The sequence below is a fragment of the Myotis daubentonii genome, chromosome 1 (genome assembly GCF_963259705.1).
Source record: "Myotis daubentonii chromosome 1, mMyoDau2.1, whole genome shotgun sequence".
Classification (NCBI taxonomy): Eukaryota; Metazoa; Chordata; class Mammalia; order Chiroptera; family Vespertilionidae; genus Myotis; species Myotis daubentonii.
Window position 1 is genome coordinate 188,432,724 of NC_081840.1, and position 18,815 is coordinate 188,451,538.

Genomic DNA, 18,815 nt, shown 5'->3' on the forward strand with positions numbered 1-18,815 from the left:
GTGCAAAGCCTCTGAGATGGGAAAGAGAAAATAATAAGGCAAGTGTGATGGCAGCTGAAGAAATAATGGGGGTAAAATAGCAACAAATGGAGTTGCATAGGTAAGGGGGTGGGGGAGGGACCAGATGGTAAGGACCTTGAAGGCCACAGTCAGGAGTTCTGGGTGTTTTAAGTGGGACTTGCCTAATAAAAGCCCAATTGAAAAGGTAGAGTAGAAAGACTACATTTCAGAGATATCACCATATAAACAATGCTTATAACCATATGACAAGATCACACAAGTTTGGGTGTAAGTGTAGATAGAGAAGAAGGAAAAGATCTAAATCCTGGGCCACCCTACCTTTTATAGGAATGGGAGGAGTTATTGGCAGAGGACACTGGAGAAGAGCTGCCAGTGAGGTAGGAGGAAAGCCAGGGCTTAACAGTCAGGTGAAGGAAGGGCTCAGTAAGGAAAGCATATCAAGCTGAGTCAAAGGCTACTGAAAGCTCTAATACGATCAGAACTAAGAATGGACCCGATGAATTTGGCAAGATGGAGGTGCTGGGTGACCTTGACAAGAGCTATTACAGTGGACATCAGGGAGCCCAGGAAAGAATGAGAGGTGAAGAAATGGAGACCTGGAGTACACATTATTTTGAGAAATGTTGCTACCAAGAAAAGCCAAATAATAGGCAGACAGGTGAAAGAAGGCATAAAATAGGGGGATTTTTTAAGTGGGAAATATGATAACACTTGTAAATGTTAATGGAATGATGTAGTAGAGACAGATTATTGCTGTGGAGATAGGGGATAACTTCAAAAGCCACTCAAGCAACCCTGAACTCTTGAGAAGAGACCATCAACATCACAAGTAGAGGGATTATTTCAGATAGGAACACAGAGAGTTTATCAATCCTCATTAGGGAAAGCAGACTAGTATATGAGTACAGAGGGGGGTATTAGGGAGATCTGGTGGGTGAAGATTATCAATTTATCAATTTATCAATTAAAAATTAAAAATTTAATTTTTTGAGGAAATTACATCTTGTAGGTGTTATTCCTTACTTCCCTTCCCTTCCCAACACCCACTTAGAAAAGGGTTGTTTAAGCATCCTTCAGTAAGTGGGAAATGCCTCCCAGAGCTCAAGGAAAACATTTCAACAATCACGAAAGAATATAGATAAGAATTTTGCAGGACCATATGAAAGGCAGACTTGTGATATATTATCAATATAAATGCCTCTCCTCTCAAGTCTAAAGTTACTAGTGCACTTAGTATTTTGTGCCCTGGATTATTGCTGAGATAGGAAGTGTCAGACATGGCCCAATTTTCCTCATTAATAAAAAGGTAGCAGTTATACTTTACTTTCTATTTCTGTTTAAATAGTTCTTAATTAGGGAAAATAAATGTAATGAAAACTGATCCCTAAAACTCCATTACCCTCAGTAGTATTTTTATGGGATTTTTTTTCTTAAATTTTGTACTTTATATAAGAAGAAAGCTATGAGGCAAAAAAAAAAAAAAAAACACCAACACAAACAAAACAAACAAACAAACAAAAACAAGAAAGTTAGGGCTAATACTTTAGTGGAAACCAAAATTTAAAAAATCAAAAGCAAAATATATTTTTTAGATGCTAGAAACATGATTACTTCTAAGCAGTAAGGGATATTTCCAAAGCTTTTACCATTAATCCTCCAAGAAATGCTTACATTAAAAATAAATTATGTTTACATTGTACAGATATGAAAACAGAAGCCATGGGAAGAGTCTTTATAAACATCAAATTGTTATAAAAAAAAAAACACAAACACATTATTATGGCCTACAGAAGTTCCAGTAATGAACTGTTCTCTATAACACAGAGCAGAGTGTGGGATATGGATAAGTGGCCCAAGCACAAAACACAATATAATTGCTAGAGTAACCTTGCTCACACTCTTTCCAGAGTTCCCATTACCAACACTGGGCACGAAGTTCTGTGATAATCAGATTTTATTACCCCTTCTCTCCAGCATTCTCTCTTTGCTCTAGTTAGGCAGGTAGTCTAATCATTTCCATTTCTATTTTATGTACTTATCCCACAATCATGACCAAACACTCTCTCATTTCTACCTTTTCTAAACATCCTTCAATGCTCAGCCCAAGTCTTGCTACCATCTCTGCCCAGTTTCTTGGGAACTCCGGAGTGCTCATTTCTGAATCATACTTCAAGTCTCTTGAGGGTTAGAACAGTTTATCCCTCCTTGTACTGAATACCTACCTGCTTTTCACATAATTCAGCTGTACTAAATATTTTGAATGAAAGAAATGAGCTCTATAGCACTAAAAATCAGACCAAAAGGACTTCAAATGCCCAGGAACATTAGAAAGGATGTGTTTGTTTGTTTGTTTGTTTGTTTGTTTGTTTGTTTGTTTGTTTCATTAATCCTCATCCAAGATTATTTTTTCCACTGATTTTTAGAGAGAGTGAAAAGGAGGGAGGTGGAGGGGGGAAAGAGAAAGAGAAAAATACCAATGTGAGAGAGACACATTGATTGGTTGCCTCCTGCATGCACCAAACCAGGCTGGGATCGAACCTACAACTCAGGTACGTGTCCTTGACCAGGAATTGAACCCACAATCCTTCAGCACGCAGGCCAACACTAACCACTGAACAACACAAGCCAGGGCTAGAGAGGTTTTAAAGGCTTATTCTAGAACCTACTATGTCTGGCTCTGTCACTAAGCAACTGAAAATTGTCAAGATACGTTCTTTTATATCAGTGTATCTCAAACTGCGTTAGCGGAACACATGCGTTCTCAGAAAAACTAGTAGCTGTTCTAAAATAACAATATGTGGTACCTGAGGTGCCCCAGAAGTCAGTCCTCAGATGGCTCTTTTCTTTCTACACACACTCTGGGTGATCACCAAGGTCTCATGTCTTTAAGTCCCATCTATATGATAATGTCTCATAAATTTATTCCTTTAGCCAGGACATCTTCCCTGAACCCCAGACCTAAAAACATCTCTACTTGGATGTCTAACAGGCATTTTAAGCAAAACTGAGTCCTCTTGATAGTCCCTTCAAACTAGCTCTTCCTCCAATGCCCCTCATCTGGTTAATGGCAACTCCACTCTCCCATCACTCAGGCCAAAACCTTGCTGTCATCTTCAACATTTTTCTTCCTCTCACACCCTCTGTCCATTCTATCAGCAAATCTTGTTGGATCTATGTTGAAAGTATATCCAGAACCTGACCATTTCTCACCAACATCACTGCCACCACCCTCGGCGACATTACAATCATTCATTCTCCTGGATTATGGCAGTGGCCTTCTGGCTGGATTATCTGCTTCTGTCCTTACACCCAGTCTATTCACCAAAGTAGCCTGACGTCAAATCAGGAATCAGATCATGTCTCTCTTCTGCTCAAAATTCTCTCTATTGGTCTCCATTTCACTAAGAGTGAAGGCAATGTCACCATCAGCTCCTTGACCTTATTTCCTACCACTCACTCCATCTTCCCTACGCCTGCTACTCTAGTCTCCATGTCCTCCCTCAAACACACCAGGTATACTCTTACCTCAGGACCTTTACACCTGCTGCACAGCTCCCTCCCTCACTTCCTTTTCCTTCAGATCTTTATTTACAAGTCACCGTCATATCAGTGAGTCTTTCCCTGGACACATTAAACTTTTAACCTCTTTCTCCCCATAAAAAGAGGTTAATGCTTTCTTCGCTTATGCTTTCTTTTTTTCTTCTTTGTACTTATCACAGCCAAACATGTTATATGTTTTACTTATCTTCCTTATTTTCTGCCTCTCCGCTAGAATCTTAGCTCCATGAAAACAGGAATATCCATCTATTATGTTCAATGTTATATCCTTAATGCCTAGGAGATGCCTGAGGAGAAAGATTCAATAAATATTTGTTGAATGATGATTATTATTTCTTTTCTTCCCAATAAGCTTTCCTAACTCCTCTCTTAAGGTCATAGGTTCTGGACATGCCACCATCACCCAGGCTACCTAAGTGGACAAAAGGCCTAGATATAGCCAATATTAATAAACTCTGCCTCTGATAAAAGTGATAGGTCCAAAGGATGGATGCACCACCCAAGTAGGGACTAAACCACTTGGAAAATCAATATTTGAGCATGTAAAAATCAACGCTCTCCCTTTCACCTGGTATTGCTCCCTCCATGTTAAAGGGCCTGCCACAGCACTGTGCACATTAGGAGAGAATGAGGTCAGCACCCAAAATGAAACAGACAAAAGCAGGAGAGAAAAAAAAAGGAGAAGAGAGATTGCTGAGTCCCCAGTCCCTGGCCCTGAGGTCCTGCAGTTCCTTCATTCTGTAAACTCATCAAGAAGTCTTACCAGTTACATAAGTCAGAAAATTCCACTTGAGACTTTAAGTAATTTGGGGTGATTTCCGTTTACTAAAGAGTCCAGACCCTTCATGAAAGTACATTTGTCAAATAAATTTTAGTAATTCCAGGTTATATAAAATTGAATAAGTTGCTATATTACAGACTTTCTCGGAGTCTTGAATATGCCTATATGCCTGAGTGTTTTCTCTCCCACTAGGAATTAAGTAAAACACACTATGATATGAAAACAGAATAGAAAATGCTGAATTGGACAGAAATTTACTCATCTACCATTTAATCCCTCTCTCAACTCCATTTAATTCTCTTTAAACTGTATGTGTGCTCACAATATTCAAGGCTAGTAGTGGGCACTGCTCTTCTGAAGTTACAGTGCAATGGAGAGAAGAAAATATAGAAGTAGCTACAATGAAAGAAAAAGCAAAACATAAAAACCATTTGAAAGGTATATTGTTTAATGTGAGGTCACACCAGTTCAAGAAAGGCTCTCCTCTGAATCTCTTTGGTAAAGGTGGGCTCATTAAATACTGATTCATTCATATGTTGTCTTTTCCAAATACCCCAATAATATCCAGTAAAAAAAAAAAAAGTAATGACTGAAGTATGAAAACCAGTTCTGCACTTACACAATAAACTGTAAACAATAATAAAATAGTAAGAAAAAAGTATAAACACTAAACAAAAAGATGAAGAATAACCCAAGAATTACAAAGAATAATAAAAGATAATGAAAACAAGAACAGACTCTAAAGGCCTTCAAATCAGGTTGAAAATCACCCAATAAACTCATCTGGATTGAATTTCAAAGATAAAGTTTGACATTCCTTTCTTATAGATCATTAGTTGATTCTCCAAGGGATACTCAGGCTGGATTTTATGCAGGGTCAACTATGAGAACACACACAGTGAAAGAAAAAATTCCCTTAGCTAATCTTGATTTCAAAGAAATGGATTTCAAATGGCTGCCATGTGCAGCTACAATTGGTAAGAGATACTAAGACTAGTTCAGTGATTCTGTATCTTGTTTTGTCTTTACCAGGTAATACTACCAACTCTCTGAATCCAGATGTGTATGATGTGTACACTTCAGGTCCCTTTTAGACCAGCCTGTATTCTTTCTTCCACAGTAAGGTATTGCTATAATTACCCAGAAGTAAATGGCTTGCCCTCCGCCATAAATGTTTACCCTTATAAATGCATAACCTTTCTTACTTTCTGAGTAGTTTTCTAACAACCCAGTAAGCACAATATTTACATACTAAGAAACGAGAGAATATAAATGGATGAAGCAGAAGGACTGAATAGATAGCTTACGTGGGATGGTAACTCTGTGTGATGATGGAAAAGTTACACATATACAAGTGATATGCATCATATGTAGCTAATTGAGAAATCTTCCATTCTCCACTCCAATCTTAGTTCTCCTGTCCTCTTCTATGAAAGCAGTTTGCATATTTTAGGTTTTCTATAACTGCTATTTAATGTTAATAACCATTTCCTGGGCTAACCATTTGATTAACCCCATGTCCTCCTAATCTCCTTACCATCACCCTCAGACCTACAGCATCACCTGGTAAGTAGGTCCAGGATATCATATCAGTCAGTAGGCAGGTATTTAAACTCTACTTCCTTTTTCTCTGCTGTTATTAGCACATGTTATAATAAGTATATCTGTAATACAGTCTCATTTATAACCAATACTAATGGTTTGTCATTTGAACCTGATTTATTAGAAGGCAATTCTACAGGCTGTCCTTAGTAAAAGTAATATTTTAAAAATCATCTATATTTGAGTATACTTTCTCATTATTTTTACAAAGCTTACCCCTACTGTTACTGCATTCCATGAATTATTTTTTTCTCCAGAATAACTCTAGTCTTCCAATCTGTATTCATTTTCAATTGACCCTGACTAATGCCTCATGTTCATAAGCTAACATTCACCTGTTTTCCAGAGCAAAGAGCTTATTCCTGGCTTTTGTATTGGTATCTTTTCCCCTCTGCTTATCTTCTTCCTATCTTATTTTCTCTTCTTCCTGATGACTTTGTCCCCTTCCATTCTCTTTGGAAATTGCAAGCTCTTATTCTATCCAAAAAAAAACCACACAAACAAAACTCATCTGGTAAGCTCAAAAATCATTCCAGGTCACCCTAGTTCAGTGATGGCGAACCTATGACACGCATGTCAGAGGTGACATGCGAACTCATTTTTTTGGTTGATTTTTCTTTGTTAAATGGCATTTAAATATATAAAATAAATATAAAAATATGTCTTTGTTTTACTATGGTTTCAAATATCAAAAAATTTCTATATGTGATACGGCACCAGAGTTAAGTTAGGGTTTTTCAAAATGCTGACACACCGAGCTCAAAAGGTTCGCCATCACTGCCCTAGTACCATGTCCTTCCATTGCAAAGATACCTGTGTTAGGAGTAAAGTAGAGTCACCATACTTACCAGTTTGCTTTGGACAGTCCCAGTTTACCCTCACTGTCCTGGTGTAATTGTTAATATTACCTTTTTTTCATTCTGAAAGTATCCTAGACTATGAAAACCATTATACCATCACCTTACATATTAATCTCATAAAGGCTGACTCTTGAGCAGTACCTAAGACATGGCATTGAATATGCTGTGAAAACTTAAGATTCAAGTAATTTGAAAGAATGAGGGAAATAAGCTTAGCTCAAATAGTATCTGAGTAAAGTATTTCTCTGGAGTATGAATTTATTCATTTACTATATGCAAACAATATTAGTTATTAGGATAGAAAATAGTGTTCTTTCACTCACCATGAGTAAGATATTTCTGCCTCTGCCTACTCCCTTCCTCTACACCTTGGAAAAAGTGACCAATTTGATGGATTAAAGTTTAGCAAACTTATTGGGACTTTTTTCTAATGGAAGGGTACAGTGCCTTGAAAGCAAGAAGCAAGCTGACTACTTTCTCTTACAGCAAGACAAGTGAATGGAAACAAGAAATCTGACATCTTCATCCGTGTGGCTGGTTGGATATGTTGACTCAGAGTCTGTTTCATAGGCTCAACTATATTTCTCAGTCATAACACTATCTCTTAAGTCTATGAATCCCAATCATGACATAGAAAACAAATATACTATGCTGCTCATGTTCTATTTCTAATCTGAATGACAATTATGCAGGTGTGTTCACACTGAGGAAAATCATCAAGTAGATTTATAATATATATAAATGTGTGTGTGTGTGTGTGTGTGTGTGTGTAAATCACATGCATGGTTTACTTCAATAAAATAATTATAGTACAATGATATTTTTAATAAATAAACTATGATTTCATTGCAAATCTGGCTTACATGTAGTACTCCCTTGGCAAGAATCCCATACAGAAATCAAGGAAAGTGAAAAACTAAAACCATATTCCATGGCGATGACTCATACTTTACAAACTTTTGTAAAGATTAGAAGAGATCAGAGGTAAAATTCTAGGCAATATACCTAAAAATGTGGGCTCACTCCTCCCTTCTTATTAGTTTCTCCAACATAGAGAGTAAACCTCCCTACTGCCTTCTCTCTTCCTACAGTGCATGTCAGCATATACCACCTGAATGTGCTCTGTCTGAAATGATGTATTCCTGCCTTTTTCTTCCAATGGTATACACACCCTAATATCCCACCACTACTCAACATAAATATAATATAACCTAATCAAGTATACTTTCCTCAGGTTAAAATTAGCCTACAACAGGGCTGGGATAAAGATACAGGCCATCACGAGGGACCTTGTAAAAACTAATCCCTGGGATCATTTTGAAATAGATTTGACCTACCAAGAACTATGTGAATCTATTTGGAGCAAACCTACAGTCTCAAACTCTGGGGATCCTGGAGTATGATAGTTGTAGACCAGTTCATTACCTACAGATGGCTTCCAAGGTTAATTAAAGACTGTCCCTATTTCCTATCCTCCCCCACTTTCCAGTAGTTCCCAGCTGAGGAAAAAAAAAGACTGATCTTTATTAATCAAATTCTAAGTCAATTAGCCTACACCTCCTTTTCTCCAGGTACTGAGAAAATAGTTCTTCTCAGTGAAAGCTCTGTTCTGGTCTTGCTTTGTAATAGGGAATTTACTGTACAAAGAGGAAGCCTACTATTGAGTTCCAAGTATAAGGAAGTCTGCTTTGTTTCTAGGCTCTTTATAGCTATCAAGATGAGACAGATATTCTGCCTAGTTCCTTAGGATTCTGCTTTGGGGTTTACAGCTAAAACTTTAGCCAATAATACAGGTTTCCTTTGATTCTCTGTGTATACATTTCCTCTGATGATCTTCAGAGACAGTGTTGGGCAGAGGATAGGGTTTGGGTGTTGCTGAATAGCCTGGACAAACACCATCGTAAACACACCCCAGCATTCTATCCCTAAATCTTACTTCTTTAGTGCAAATTATATGATGGCTGAACTAGGAAATGGCAGAAGGGAAAAGATAAGGACTGCTGTTTTATAAGCTTAACCCAGTATTGCCTTTTATTCCAAGACCATGTAAGAAGAATTATCTTAAAACTTTTTATGTTAAATAAGGATATTCTTTGTCTAGAATATTTTCATTGATTTTGAAAGAGAGAGAGGAAGAAAGAGGGAGAAAGAGAAACATGATGTGAGAGTGGAACATCGATCAGCTGCCTCCTGCATGCCCCCTACCAGAGACAGAGCCTGCAGCCTGGGCAAGGGCCCTGACTGGAAATCCAACCATCAATCTTTTGGTGCATGGGACAACACCCAACCAACTGAGCCACACCGACCAGGGCAACGAGGATATTCTCTACTCATCCCTCCAGGTAATTTGTGGGATAGGGCATTTTTTGGTGGGACTATAAACATTTTTTGTTTTGTTTTTAATGGAGTTCTGATTGCCCTGTAGGTTATCTCCAAGTTGTGATTTAGAAGAATATTTCCAATGGGTAAATTTAAAAACCATTAACCCAATGTCTAAGAGGCCTAAAAAGAGGAACTATTGCTTGATTGCCTACAGAATCCAAAATTTAGGCAATCACTTATAATGCTATTAGTACCAAACATTTATGATAAGTTCTGAGATTTCCAGAGTGTATAAAATATGAAAGTGTGCAAACAAAATCATTTTATAAGAGGCCAAAAGGCTTGGTGGTTACATGTTTTTATTTTTCAATTTCTCTCCTGCTTTCACATATTCCATCTTTAAATTCAAAATGAAAATAGTCCCCTGAGGGTGAACATTTGATTTTCTAATTTTTCCTTCCAAATATAGACATCTTACCACCATAAATGCAAATGATTCTACAAAGTAGCACATTTACAAATAGCTATTAAACTAAATATAACATTAAGTACAATCCATCAGTTCTGATTTCCTAAATAAAATGAAATTTCAAGCACTGACCTAGTTTAAAATGCAACTTGTCAAAATCTCTAGTCACATTTTCTCACGTCTTATATCATTAAAAAATAATACTGTCACTATTTATAGCTATTTACAGTTTTTAAATTTTATTTTATTTATTTGTTGTAGAGATAGAGAAAGGGAGAGAAGGAGGGAGAGGAGAAGGGAGGGAAGAAAGATAGATAGAGATAGAGATGGATGTGGAGATGGAGATAGAGATGGAGATAGAGAGAGACAGAGAGAAAGAGAAGAGAGGGGTAGAGAGAAACATCGATTTGTTGTTCCACTTATTTATGCATTCATCGGTTGTTTCTTGTATGTGCCCTCACCGGGGATTGAACACACAACCTTGGGATCAAACCCACAACCTTGATGTATCAGGAAGACACTTAAACCAATGGAGCAACCCGTCCAGGGCAAGTATTTACAGTTTTTAAAATACTTTCACATTTACTATCTTATTTGATTTCTTACAGTAAGTTTATGACAAATACATTATTAAACCGTCTTATGGATAAGAGTTCAAAAAGTTAAGGAACTTCATGAAACTCATACAGCTAACTAACCAAGCCAGGATGGAAATTCTAACCTTTCATGCTCTGTCTACCTCACTATACTGTGAGACTCTGATATTGCTGTGAATATATTTTACTACCTACAAAGTATAGAAGACATTGTCCTGAAATCTCTGAAGTTTTTCTACAACCCAATGTTAAGCATCTACACTGGCTTGGGCTCTGTACAAATAAAATTTTAAATCTTAAAATTTTTTAATGACCATATTTTAAAGCACTTAACAGTATTTAATTGTATAAAATAAAATGTGTCAGAGAAACAGGGAAAGTAGAAAACCAAAATAAAGAGAACAGCACTTTAAAAAGTATTTAAAGAAAATCAAGAACCTGCAAACTCTAAGTGGTAGGTGAGTTAGGTAATTTTCTTTTAAGTTCTTTTTCCTCTTTCACCATTGTGTCATGAACTCATATGTAAAGGTGGGTCACCTGCTTTATGGATCAAGGAAAGAGACTTGAAATATGTATTAATATTAATTACTTGGTGGGAAATGCCACCTACCTAGATTCCACTTTAAGACTAATTACAGATTATACCTCCAAACGTTAGCCAAGAATTACTGGGAGAATATGCCTGACCCTGCCTCCCCCTCCTTACCCTGACTTTGTGCTACAACAGCACCTTAGCCTTCCTGTGATGCATTCATTGATTGACTCGGTTATGACTCTTATTAAACTACTAGTGACCCAGCGCACAAATTCATGCATGTGGGGGCCGGGGGAGAGATTCCCTCAGCCCAGCCTGCATCCTCTCCAATCTGGGACCCCTTGGGGGAATCCCTGTGGGAATCCCTGAGGCGGGCCTAAACTGGCAGCCGGACATCCCTCTCGCATTCTGGGACCACTGGCTCTTAACTGCTCACCTGCCTGCCTGCCTGATCATCCCTAACTGCCTCTGCCTGCCTGCCTGATCACCCCTAACCTCTTTGCCTGCCTGCCTGATCACCCCTAACTGCTCTCCCCTGCCTGCCTAATCTCACCCCCAATTGCCTCTGCCTGTCTGATCACCCCTAAGTGCCCTCCCCTGCCGACCTGATCTCGCCCCCAACTGACCTACCCTGCCAGCCTGGTTGCCCCCAAATGCCCTCCCTTGCTGGCCTGATCTCGCCCAGTCTCTGTCTCTCTTTATTTTTCTCAGCAGTCCTCCAGGCTTCCCTGCCTCCCTGTCTGTCTCCCTCTTCCTCTTTCCCAGCTGGGAGGGGGTGGGGCCAGTGGGGGCAGCTCCACCCTCTGCCCGCCCTCCCTTCTATCCAGGCCTCTTCAGGCCCAGTCTGTTTTGTTTCCTCATTCTGAGATAGACTCCAAGAACGAGCTGGGAGGGAGGGAAAGAAAGGGAAAAAATGCTGTGAGCTGGTGGGCGCTGTGTGTGTCTGTGTGTGTGTGTGCGGTTGTGAGTGAGTGTGAGTGCCAGCCCCGCCTCCCCCATCCCCATCTCCCCTGCCACAAGTCCCCACCCACGAGAGCCTGCTGCATGCGCAGTCTAGACATTAGGTCGAGCCTCCTGTCATTGTGGATGTGATGGGCCCAGGGTTTTTATATATTAGGATAAGTACCTTTTATATATTACAATAAGTACTTAAGTATCCTGTAAAAGGAAAGCATGTATCATTCGACTCTGTTTCCCCAGTGCCTTATAAAGGCACCACCTTGTGATAAGTGTTCACTAAACACTTACTAAATGTCTGGTTTCCATGGGACCACACCTGTACGATGGCATCCTTACGCTCTGCCTAAATACAAGCAACACTGAAAGTGCATTTCTTCAAATGCCCAGTGTTCCCTGACACCAAAAGCAAATGTTTCACAGATACTGCTGAATAACAGATGTGCCAGTGCTAATTTGGCTGAGCACCAAAAATATCTGTGCCCTGAGTTTTCACTCTATTTTAACCTAAGCAACAGTTGCTAGGAAGACCATAGAGTTACTTACCTTTTGCATTTAGCCTCTTTAGTCTAGTCAAGTAGATAATAGTGCATTTACATGTTGCAGGTAATAGGTAAAAAGTTCCTAATATAGTATCTGACATAGCATGGTAAATATTCAATAAACAGTAACAATGATTGTTATCATGTTAGAGTTTTAATATAATTCTAGAATATACAGAAAACAGATGATGTGGCAAAATAAAATGTTTTTCTCTCAAAGGAATAAAGTTACATTGGCACCACATTTAGTTCAGATATACAATTCTTTGAATTACAGATAGGAATCTCTTCCCTCAGTTTATAGCAGACTTAGAAATGTATACTCATCCAAGTAGAGTATCTCTCTAGGTAAGTTAATTCTACCAAGCATATAGATGCATGAGTTTTAACTTGAGATGGTTACAGAAATATTCAGATAGACTGCATGGGTAGCTCAGGGGAGCTATACTGTAAAATGAATATAATCCCTTGCAATAATGGCACCATTTTACCTGCATTCCCCCATATGACATACCATGTCTCTGAATGACTGTTTTCAGCAGCAAAAAAAAAAAAAAAAAAAAAAACCATGATGAAAATGTCTTACTTCTAACCCTCACCTTACCTATTAATATCTAAAAAGCAGCATCTGTTTACAGTCTTCCCCCTGCCACCCCAAAAAGAAAGATCCTAAACATAGGGTTCCTTTCTTCTTTCTCCTCCAAACTCTACAGCTGCCACTGGGAGAAGGGGCTGCAGAAGGAACAACCACATGAAGACAAAACAAACAATAAAAACCCTAAAAATTAGCATCACAGAGTTAGTGACTTAAAAGAGAAAATTATAGTTTAAGGGAAATGTTTTGTGTGCATTCCCTTTTGCACACATCCAAAGGGTTGTTAATAAAGTACAAAGACCACTCTTTAAAAGCAAAAAGCTCACCCTAACCGGTTTGGCTCAGTGGATAGAGCATCGGCCTGCGGACTTAAGGGTCTCAGGTTCGATTCCGGTCAAGGGCATGCACCTTGGTTGCAGGCAAAAACCCAGTAGGGGGTGTGCAGGAGGCAGCTGACCGATGTTTCTCTCTCATCGATGTTTCTAACTCTCTATCCCTCTCCCTTCCTCTCTGTAAAAAATCAATAAAATATAAAAAAATAAAAATAAAAGCAAAAAGCTCAAGGGAAGTGAGGTGGGAGAGTGGAATCATCTACGGCAATCGAGGCAACCAAGGGAGTTGAAAGGTAAGGGCTTGACAAACACCAATACAGAACGCTTTTCTCGTGCAGGAACTGAGAAAATACTACCCACCGCCCATGTGCTCCACTCCCAATCAGCCCACGAGCCGGGAAAGCCCTGCCCTTGGCACCATGTGACCCTTGGAGCTGGTGCTTCAGGCTTCACACCTTCTACTTTTCTGTCCTCAACCTCACCTGCAGTTCCCTCCCCTTGGACCAAAAGAGAAAAAGCAGGGCTCTTTTCAAACTACAGAGCAGCAGTTCTGGACCTGGTGACCCAGCGGCTTCATGGGCGTTTTGCCATTACAAGCATTTTGTGTGTGTGTGCCTGAACAACTATTGTGCTTTTCTCTGGCGAAAGCATCCATCGTTTCATTCCACACTCAAATGGATCCTTGACATGGAGAAAGCTTAAGATCACTGCATTTGAACTGAAACAATACGCAATGAAGGCCAACACTGCTGATCTCTACGGTTAAGATCTTTACACAGATTTCATACTGGAAGTTTTTTGTAGCCTGAACGAGCAATTTGAACATTCTAAGCACTAAAGGAAGAGATACACAGAATACTACAATGGGGAAAGAAAAGACCACCCTTCTAGTCTAGATCAAGCATGTCAAACTTTTGCTGCCCAGCCAATATAATAGTATGTAAGAAACGTTTTAATAAAAATTTTGTAACTTCATTTTTACAATATCCTGTTATACATAATTATTAATAACGAACTACAATGTTCACTAATGACTGATCACTATAATCGTGTTGCATTCATTTCCCTTACGTGCCTTACGCGCAGGCTCACCATTACTCTCCACTAATGCCAGCAGCTAATATTTTAGCAGCCGACTGCCATGTCTTTAGTCTTGAACTGACTTGTTTGGTGTGCGCAACAGGAAATATTTCACTTTCGGAGAACAAGAAAAATAGGTTTATTTGCATTACACTTATTAATTTGTGCAGTTATTCAATGTCTGGTAAGTTAATGTTAAAGAAAAAAATTTATTAAGATTTATTTTATTTTTATTAAACTGTTCTATTATTTTATGTTAATGATTACTCATTTATTTCAGCCCTTTGTATTCAGCATGTCTCTATCGAAATAAACCTACGTTTCTATGAAAATTGAGGCTTTTGTTTTTTTTTGCAGCCCACATAAACTTAAACCTTATTTGACCCATGGTAGCCTTTGAGTTTGACATGCTTGCTCTAGATGCTTATCACCCGAAGGACATGGTCCCCAGATGATTCTTGCAGAATACTAGAACTAAAAGGGAACTAGTGGGGTCAGTTCTGGCTCTCTTGGGACCCAGAGAAGCTACATATTCCCTCAAGGTCACACTCTTTCAGCACTGGTGTCAGCAGGACAGAGGCCCTCTTCAGAGCCCTTCTCTACTTCTGTTCCCCCCACACCACCGGGGCAGAAACCACTTTTAAAAAATCACCCATGAAAATAATATTTTTTAAAAGCCATTGAGTGAAAGTGGTGAAATGGAGAAGTACTTTCCACTCAGCTCATCAAATGAGGTGGCCAAACTCAGCCTGTAAAACTAACAAGTGGACATGCTCTTAAGACCTGTCTGGTGGACGCTTTAATATCTGATTACTTGGGTTCTAATAAGAAATTGCCAGTAAAATTTCCATCCACAGAGAGGCAAGGGAGGTAAAGCACACAACCTATTGACTTCCAAATGGCTGCTAGCCGTTCTCTGAGAATTTAATACTATCCATTGGGAGACTGAAACCAGGACCTTTCAGGGCTGGGATGTACAAGGAACCATATGGCCCCAGCAGAACACCGCAAACAGGCAGCTGTGTGGCTGTAATTTAATCTGTAGTAGTCGTGCTACTATTTATTTAGCAGATTTTTGAAACATACCCTTCACTGAGATCTCTGAGATCATGAACGAAATTAGAACAATAGAAAACACTGAAGCAGAAAAAGTAAATCAAAGGGAAACAAAAATTCTGACCCAACAGTAGGCAACAGTATACAAAACTCCCCTGAGAGGGTCTTCATTTTACCTGGTAGGCTCTGCTAGGCACCAGTCGGTTATGATCACTTTATTGACATGAGTATTGAGCCAGAGGGCCTGTTCACGCCTTTGTGCGTGGTATACCCCAGTGCAAAGCTCTACCTCTTTTTTGAACTTTGAATTGTTGAATCCCCATGTGCCATTAACTTGATATTCATCAAATTAGAACATCTTAAAAAAAACTCAAAGACTGTCTAATCTAATACCCCACCAATGAGTCAGTTGGGACCTGCCCTTCCACTCCAGATCCTCACACTTCGATCACCGGTAGGCTTAGAAACTGTACCCATGCACAAATTTCGGGCACCAGGCCTCTAGTAAAATCAATAAAAACATATTTTTAAATTATTTTTTAAAAAAGACAAAAGCATTTAATTCAAGAATTAATCCCCTGTCACTTCTGTCCACTACCCAGCTCCTGGCAGGATTCATGCTCCCTTCTCTGGGCTAAGACACCCACCACCCTACATTATTTACTGATTTGTCTCACAGTCTGTCATCAGAAGCTCTGAAAGGCAGAAACGGTATGCTGATCCCTAATAAAGTTTACTGCAAAGGAATTCAATGCTTCTTCAGTAAGCTAGCAATACTGCTCTATTTCCTATCTAACTCACCCTTATGTTAGAATGAAAACTGCCTCCATAAAACATGACCTGCTATTCACTGTAGAGCAACAGACAGTGAAGCTATTCTTTCACCAAAGGGAACCATCTCGCCACTGTAGTTACCATAACTGTAAGCTCTCAACTGTTTATGAATAATGGGCACTTTTCAAAAGTCTAAATCTGATGAGTCATAAGCTTTATGCCCAAATAAAGTAGGAATTTCACATTATTTACCTCATGGTTTGAACATAAATAGCTTACATTTATTCTTGTTAAAGTCTGTGTGGTTTCGGCCTGTCAAGATCATTTTCCATCATGATTCTATCATTTAAAATTTAGATGGCTAACCTTGTCCAATTTATGTCCGCTGAGAATCTGATAAGCATGCATTGTGGCTCAATCCAAATTGCTAATAAATCTGCTCAGCTGGGCAGTACAAGCTAAAAAGTGACATTAAAAACTCCTTCCACATTTACATTGGTCATTAACCCACACACTTTGAATACAATTATTTTCTAGCTAAGAACCTTGTGATGGTCACACAGCCCTCAGTTCATCAAAGTGCTTATAACAACATCATCATGGATACCTTACTATAATCAAGTGTCCTGCTCATGCAAATAAAGTGATATATAAATACACTTATGTCCATTTACTCAACACATATAGCAATGACTTAGATCATAGGTTGGCAACCTTTTTTATTTTTGAAAGGTTAAATTAGGCTTTACAGGCAACATACAGTTTCTGTCACATATTCTTTTTCTTTTTAACAACTCTTTAAAACTGTAACCATTCTTAGCTTGCCAGCCTTACAAAAGCAGGCTTCTGGCAGGCTATGATCCATGAGCAGCAGTTTGCCAGACATCATCTCTTCAATTTGGAAGCAAATGGTCCATTGGTGAAGACAAACATGTTTACCAAAAATTAAAAATAGGCACTTATTTGATGACTAGAGGCCTGGTACACAAATTCATGCATGGGTGGGGTCTAACCAGCCCGCCCTGATCAGGGCCGATCGGGGCCAGGCCAGTGGGGGAGAAGGGGCCGCAGGAGGTTGGCCACCAGCCCCACCCCCCATCATGGCCGGACTGGGGCAGGGCCAGGAGGGGGAGGGCCGCGGGAGGTTGGCTGGACCCACCCCTGATGGGAGGGGCCTGATCTGGGGCAGAGATGGCGGGGGTGGGGGGTGGGATTGTCTGCAGGCAGTTTGAGGGGGACCAGTCTGGGCCCCGATCAGGCCGGTTGGCCGCTTCAGTGTACAGTCATAGTGACCAGTCATTCTGGTCATCCCATCGTTTCGGTCACGTGGCTTTTATATATATAGATAGCTGTAGTAGGTGCCATGATAGGAAAGCATAAAGTGCAAAGAGAGCCTATCAAAGCAGACTCTAGCCTAAACAAGGAGTCACAGGAAACTTCCCTGAAGAAGTGACTTTAACTGAGAAATAATGGGTGAGCTCCAGTTGCCTGGGCAGAGAGAGAATTTCAGTCAGAGGAAACAGCATGTGCAAAGGGCCCAAGGAAGCAGAGGAGACTGCCACACTACTGCACCTGAGAGAACACTGTGTCATCACAGTAGTCAGCAAGGGAGAGAGGCGGGGTAACAAAGGGCTCTGGGGGCCATACTAAGGATTCTGGGCTCATTGCAAAGGCAGTGGTGACCACCAAACAATGCTAAGCTGTGAGCAACAACCTCTCTACAATCCAGTGCAGAGCCTGTCTTACATGATCTGTGTACCCTCACAGTGCTTTATTGGCTTTCCACACTCTCAGGTTTAAAAATCATAGTTGTATGAAAAAAAACCTTTTTAAATTTAAAAATATATAAAATATCAATTATTATGGTTTATATGAAGGTAAAAGTAATTCTTACTGTACTACTATAGACTGGCTAGTGGCTTATTACATTCAGAAAAGAGGAAGGGAAAGAGAAAACACCACTACAAAATTTTACATGTATATGCCAAGGAAACAATTTAATATAAAATCATTCTAAATTAAGATCTATTCTGATAAAAATTTTAAAATACCCCTGTATTCTAATTTGCTTTTTCTTGAACCACTCCAAAAATTATATATATACTAGAGGCCCAGTGCACAAAAATTTGTGCACTTGGGGGGGAGGGGGGTCCCTCAGCCCGGCCTGTGCCCTTTCGCAGTCTGGGACTCCTCCGGAGATAACGACCTGCTGGCTTAGGCCTGCTCCTGGGTGGCAGAGGGCAGGCCCAATCCCTAGGTGCAGCCCCTGGTCGGGCTCAGAGCAGGGCTGATTGGGGAGTTAGGGTGCTGCTCCCTGTCATGCACAGAGCAGGGCAGATCGGGAGGTTGTGATGCCACCCTCAGTCACGCTCAGGGTAGGGCCAATTGGGGGGTTGGGGCACCGCCCCCAGTCACGCTCAGGGTAGGGCCGATTGGGGGGTTGGGGCACCATTCCCTGTCACACTCAAGGCAGGGTCAATGGGGAGGTTGTGGCGCCACCCCCTGTCATGCACAGAGCAGGGTCAATCAGGGGGTTGGGGCGCTGCCCCCTGTCACTCACAGAGCAGGGCCCATCAGGGGGGTTGGGGCTCCGTACCCTGTCACGCACAGAGCAGGGTTGATCAGGGGGTTGGGGAGCTCCCCCCTGTCAAGCACAGAGCAGGGCCAATCAGGGGGTTGGGGTGCTGCCCCCTGTCACGCACAGAGTAGGGCCAATAGGGGAGTTGGGGCACCGC

General features: G+C 40.3%; 1 protein-coding gene across 5 annotated transcripts in view; it reads right to left on the minus strand.

The window, feature by feature from the left end:
* Positions 1–18,815, minus strand: part of SLC4A4 (solute carrier family 4 member 4) — a 340,638-nt gene that overhangs the window by 102,374 nt on the left and 219,449 nt on the right. The window lies entirely within an intron of this gene.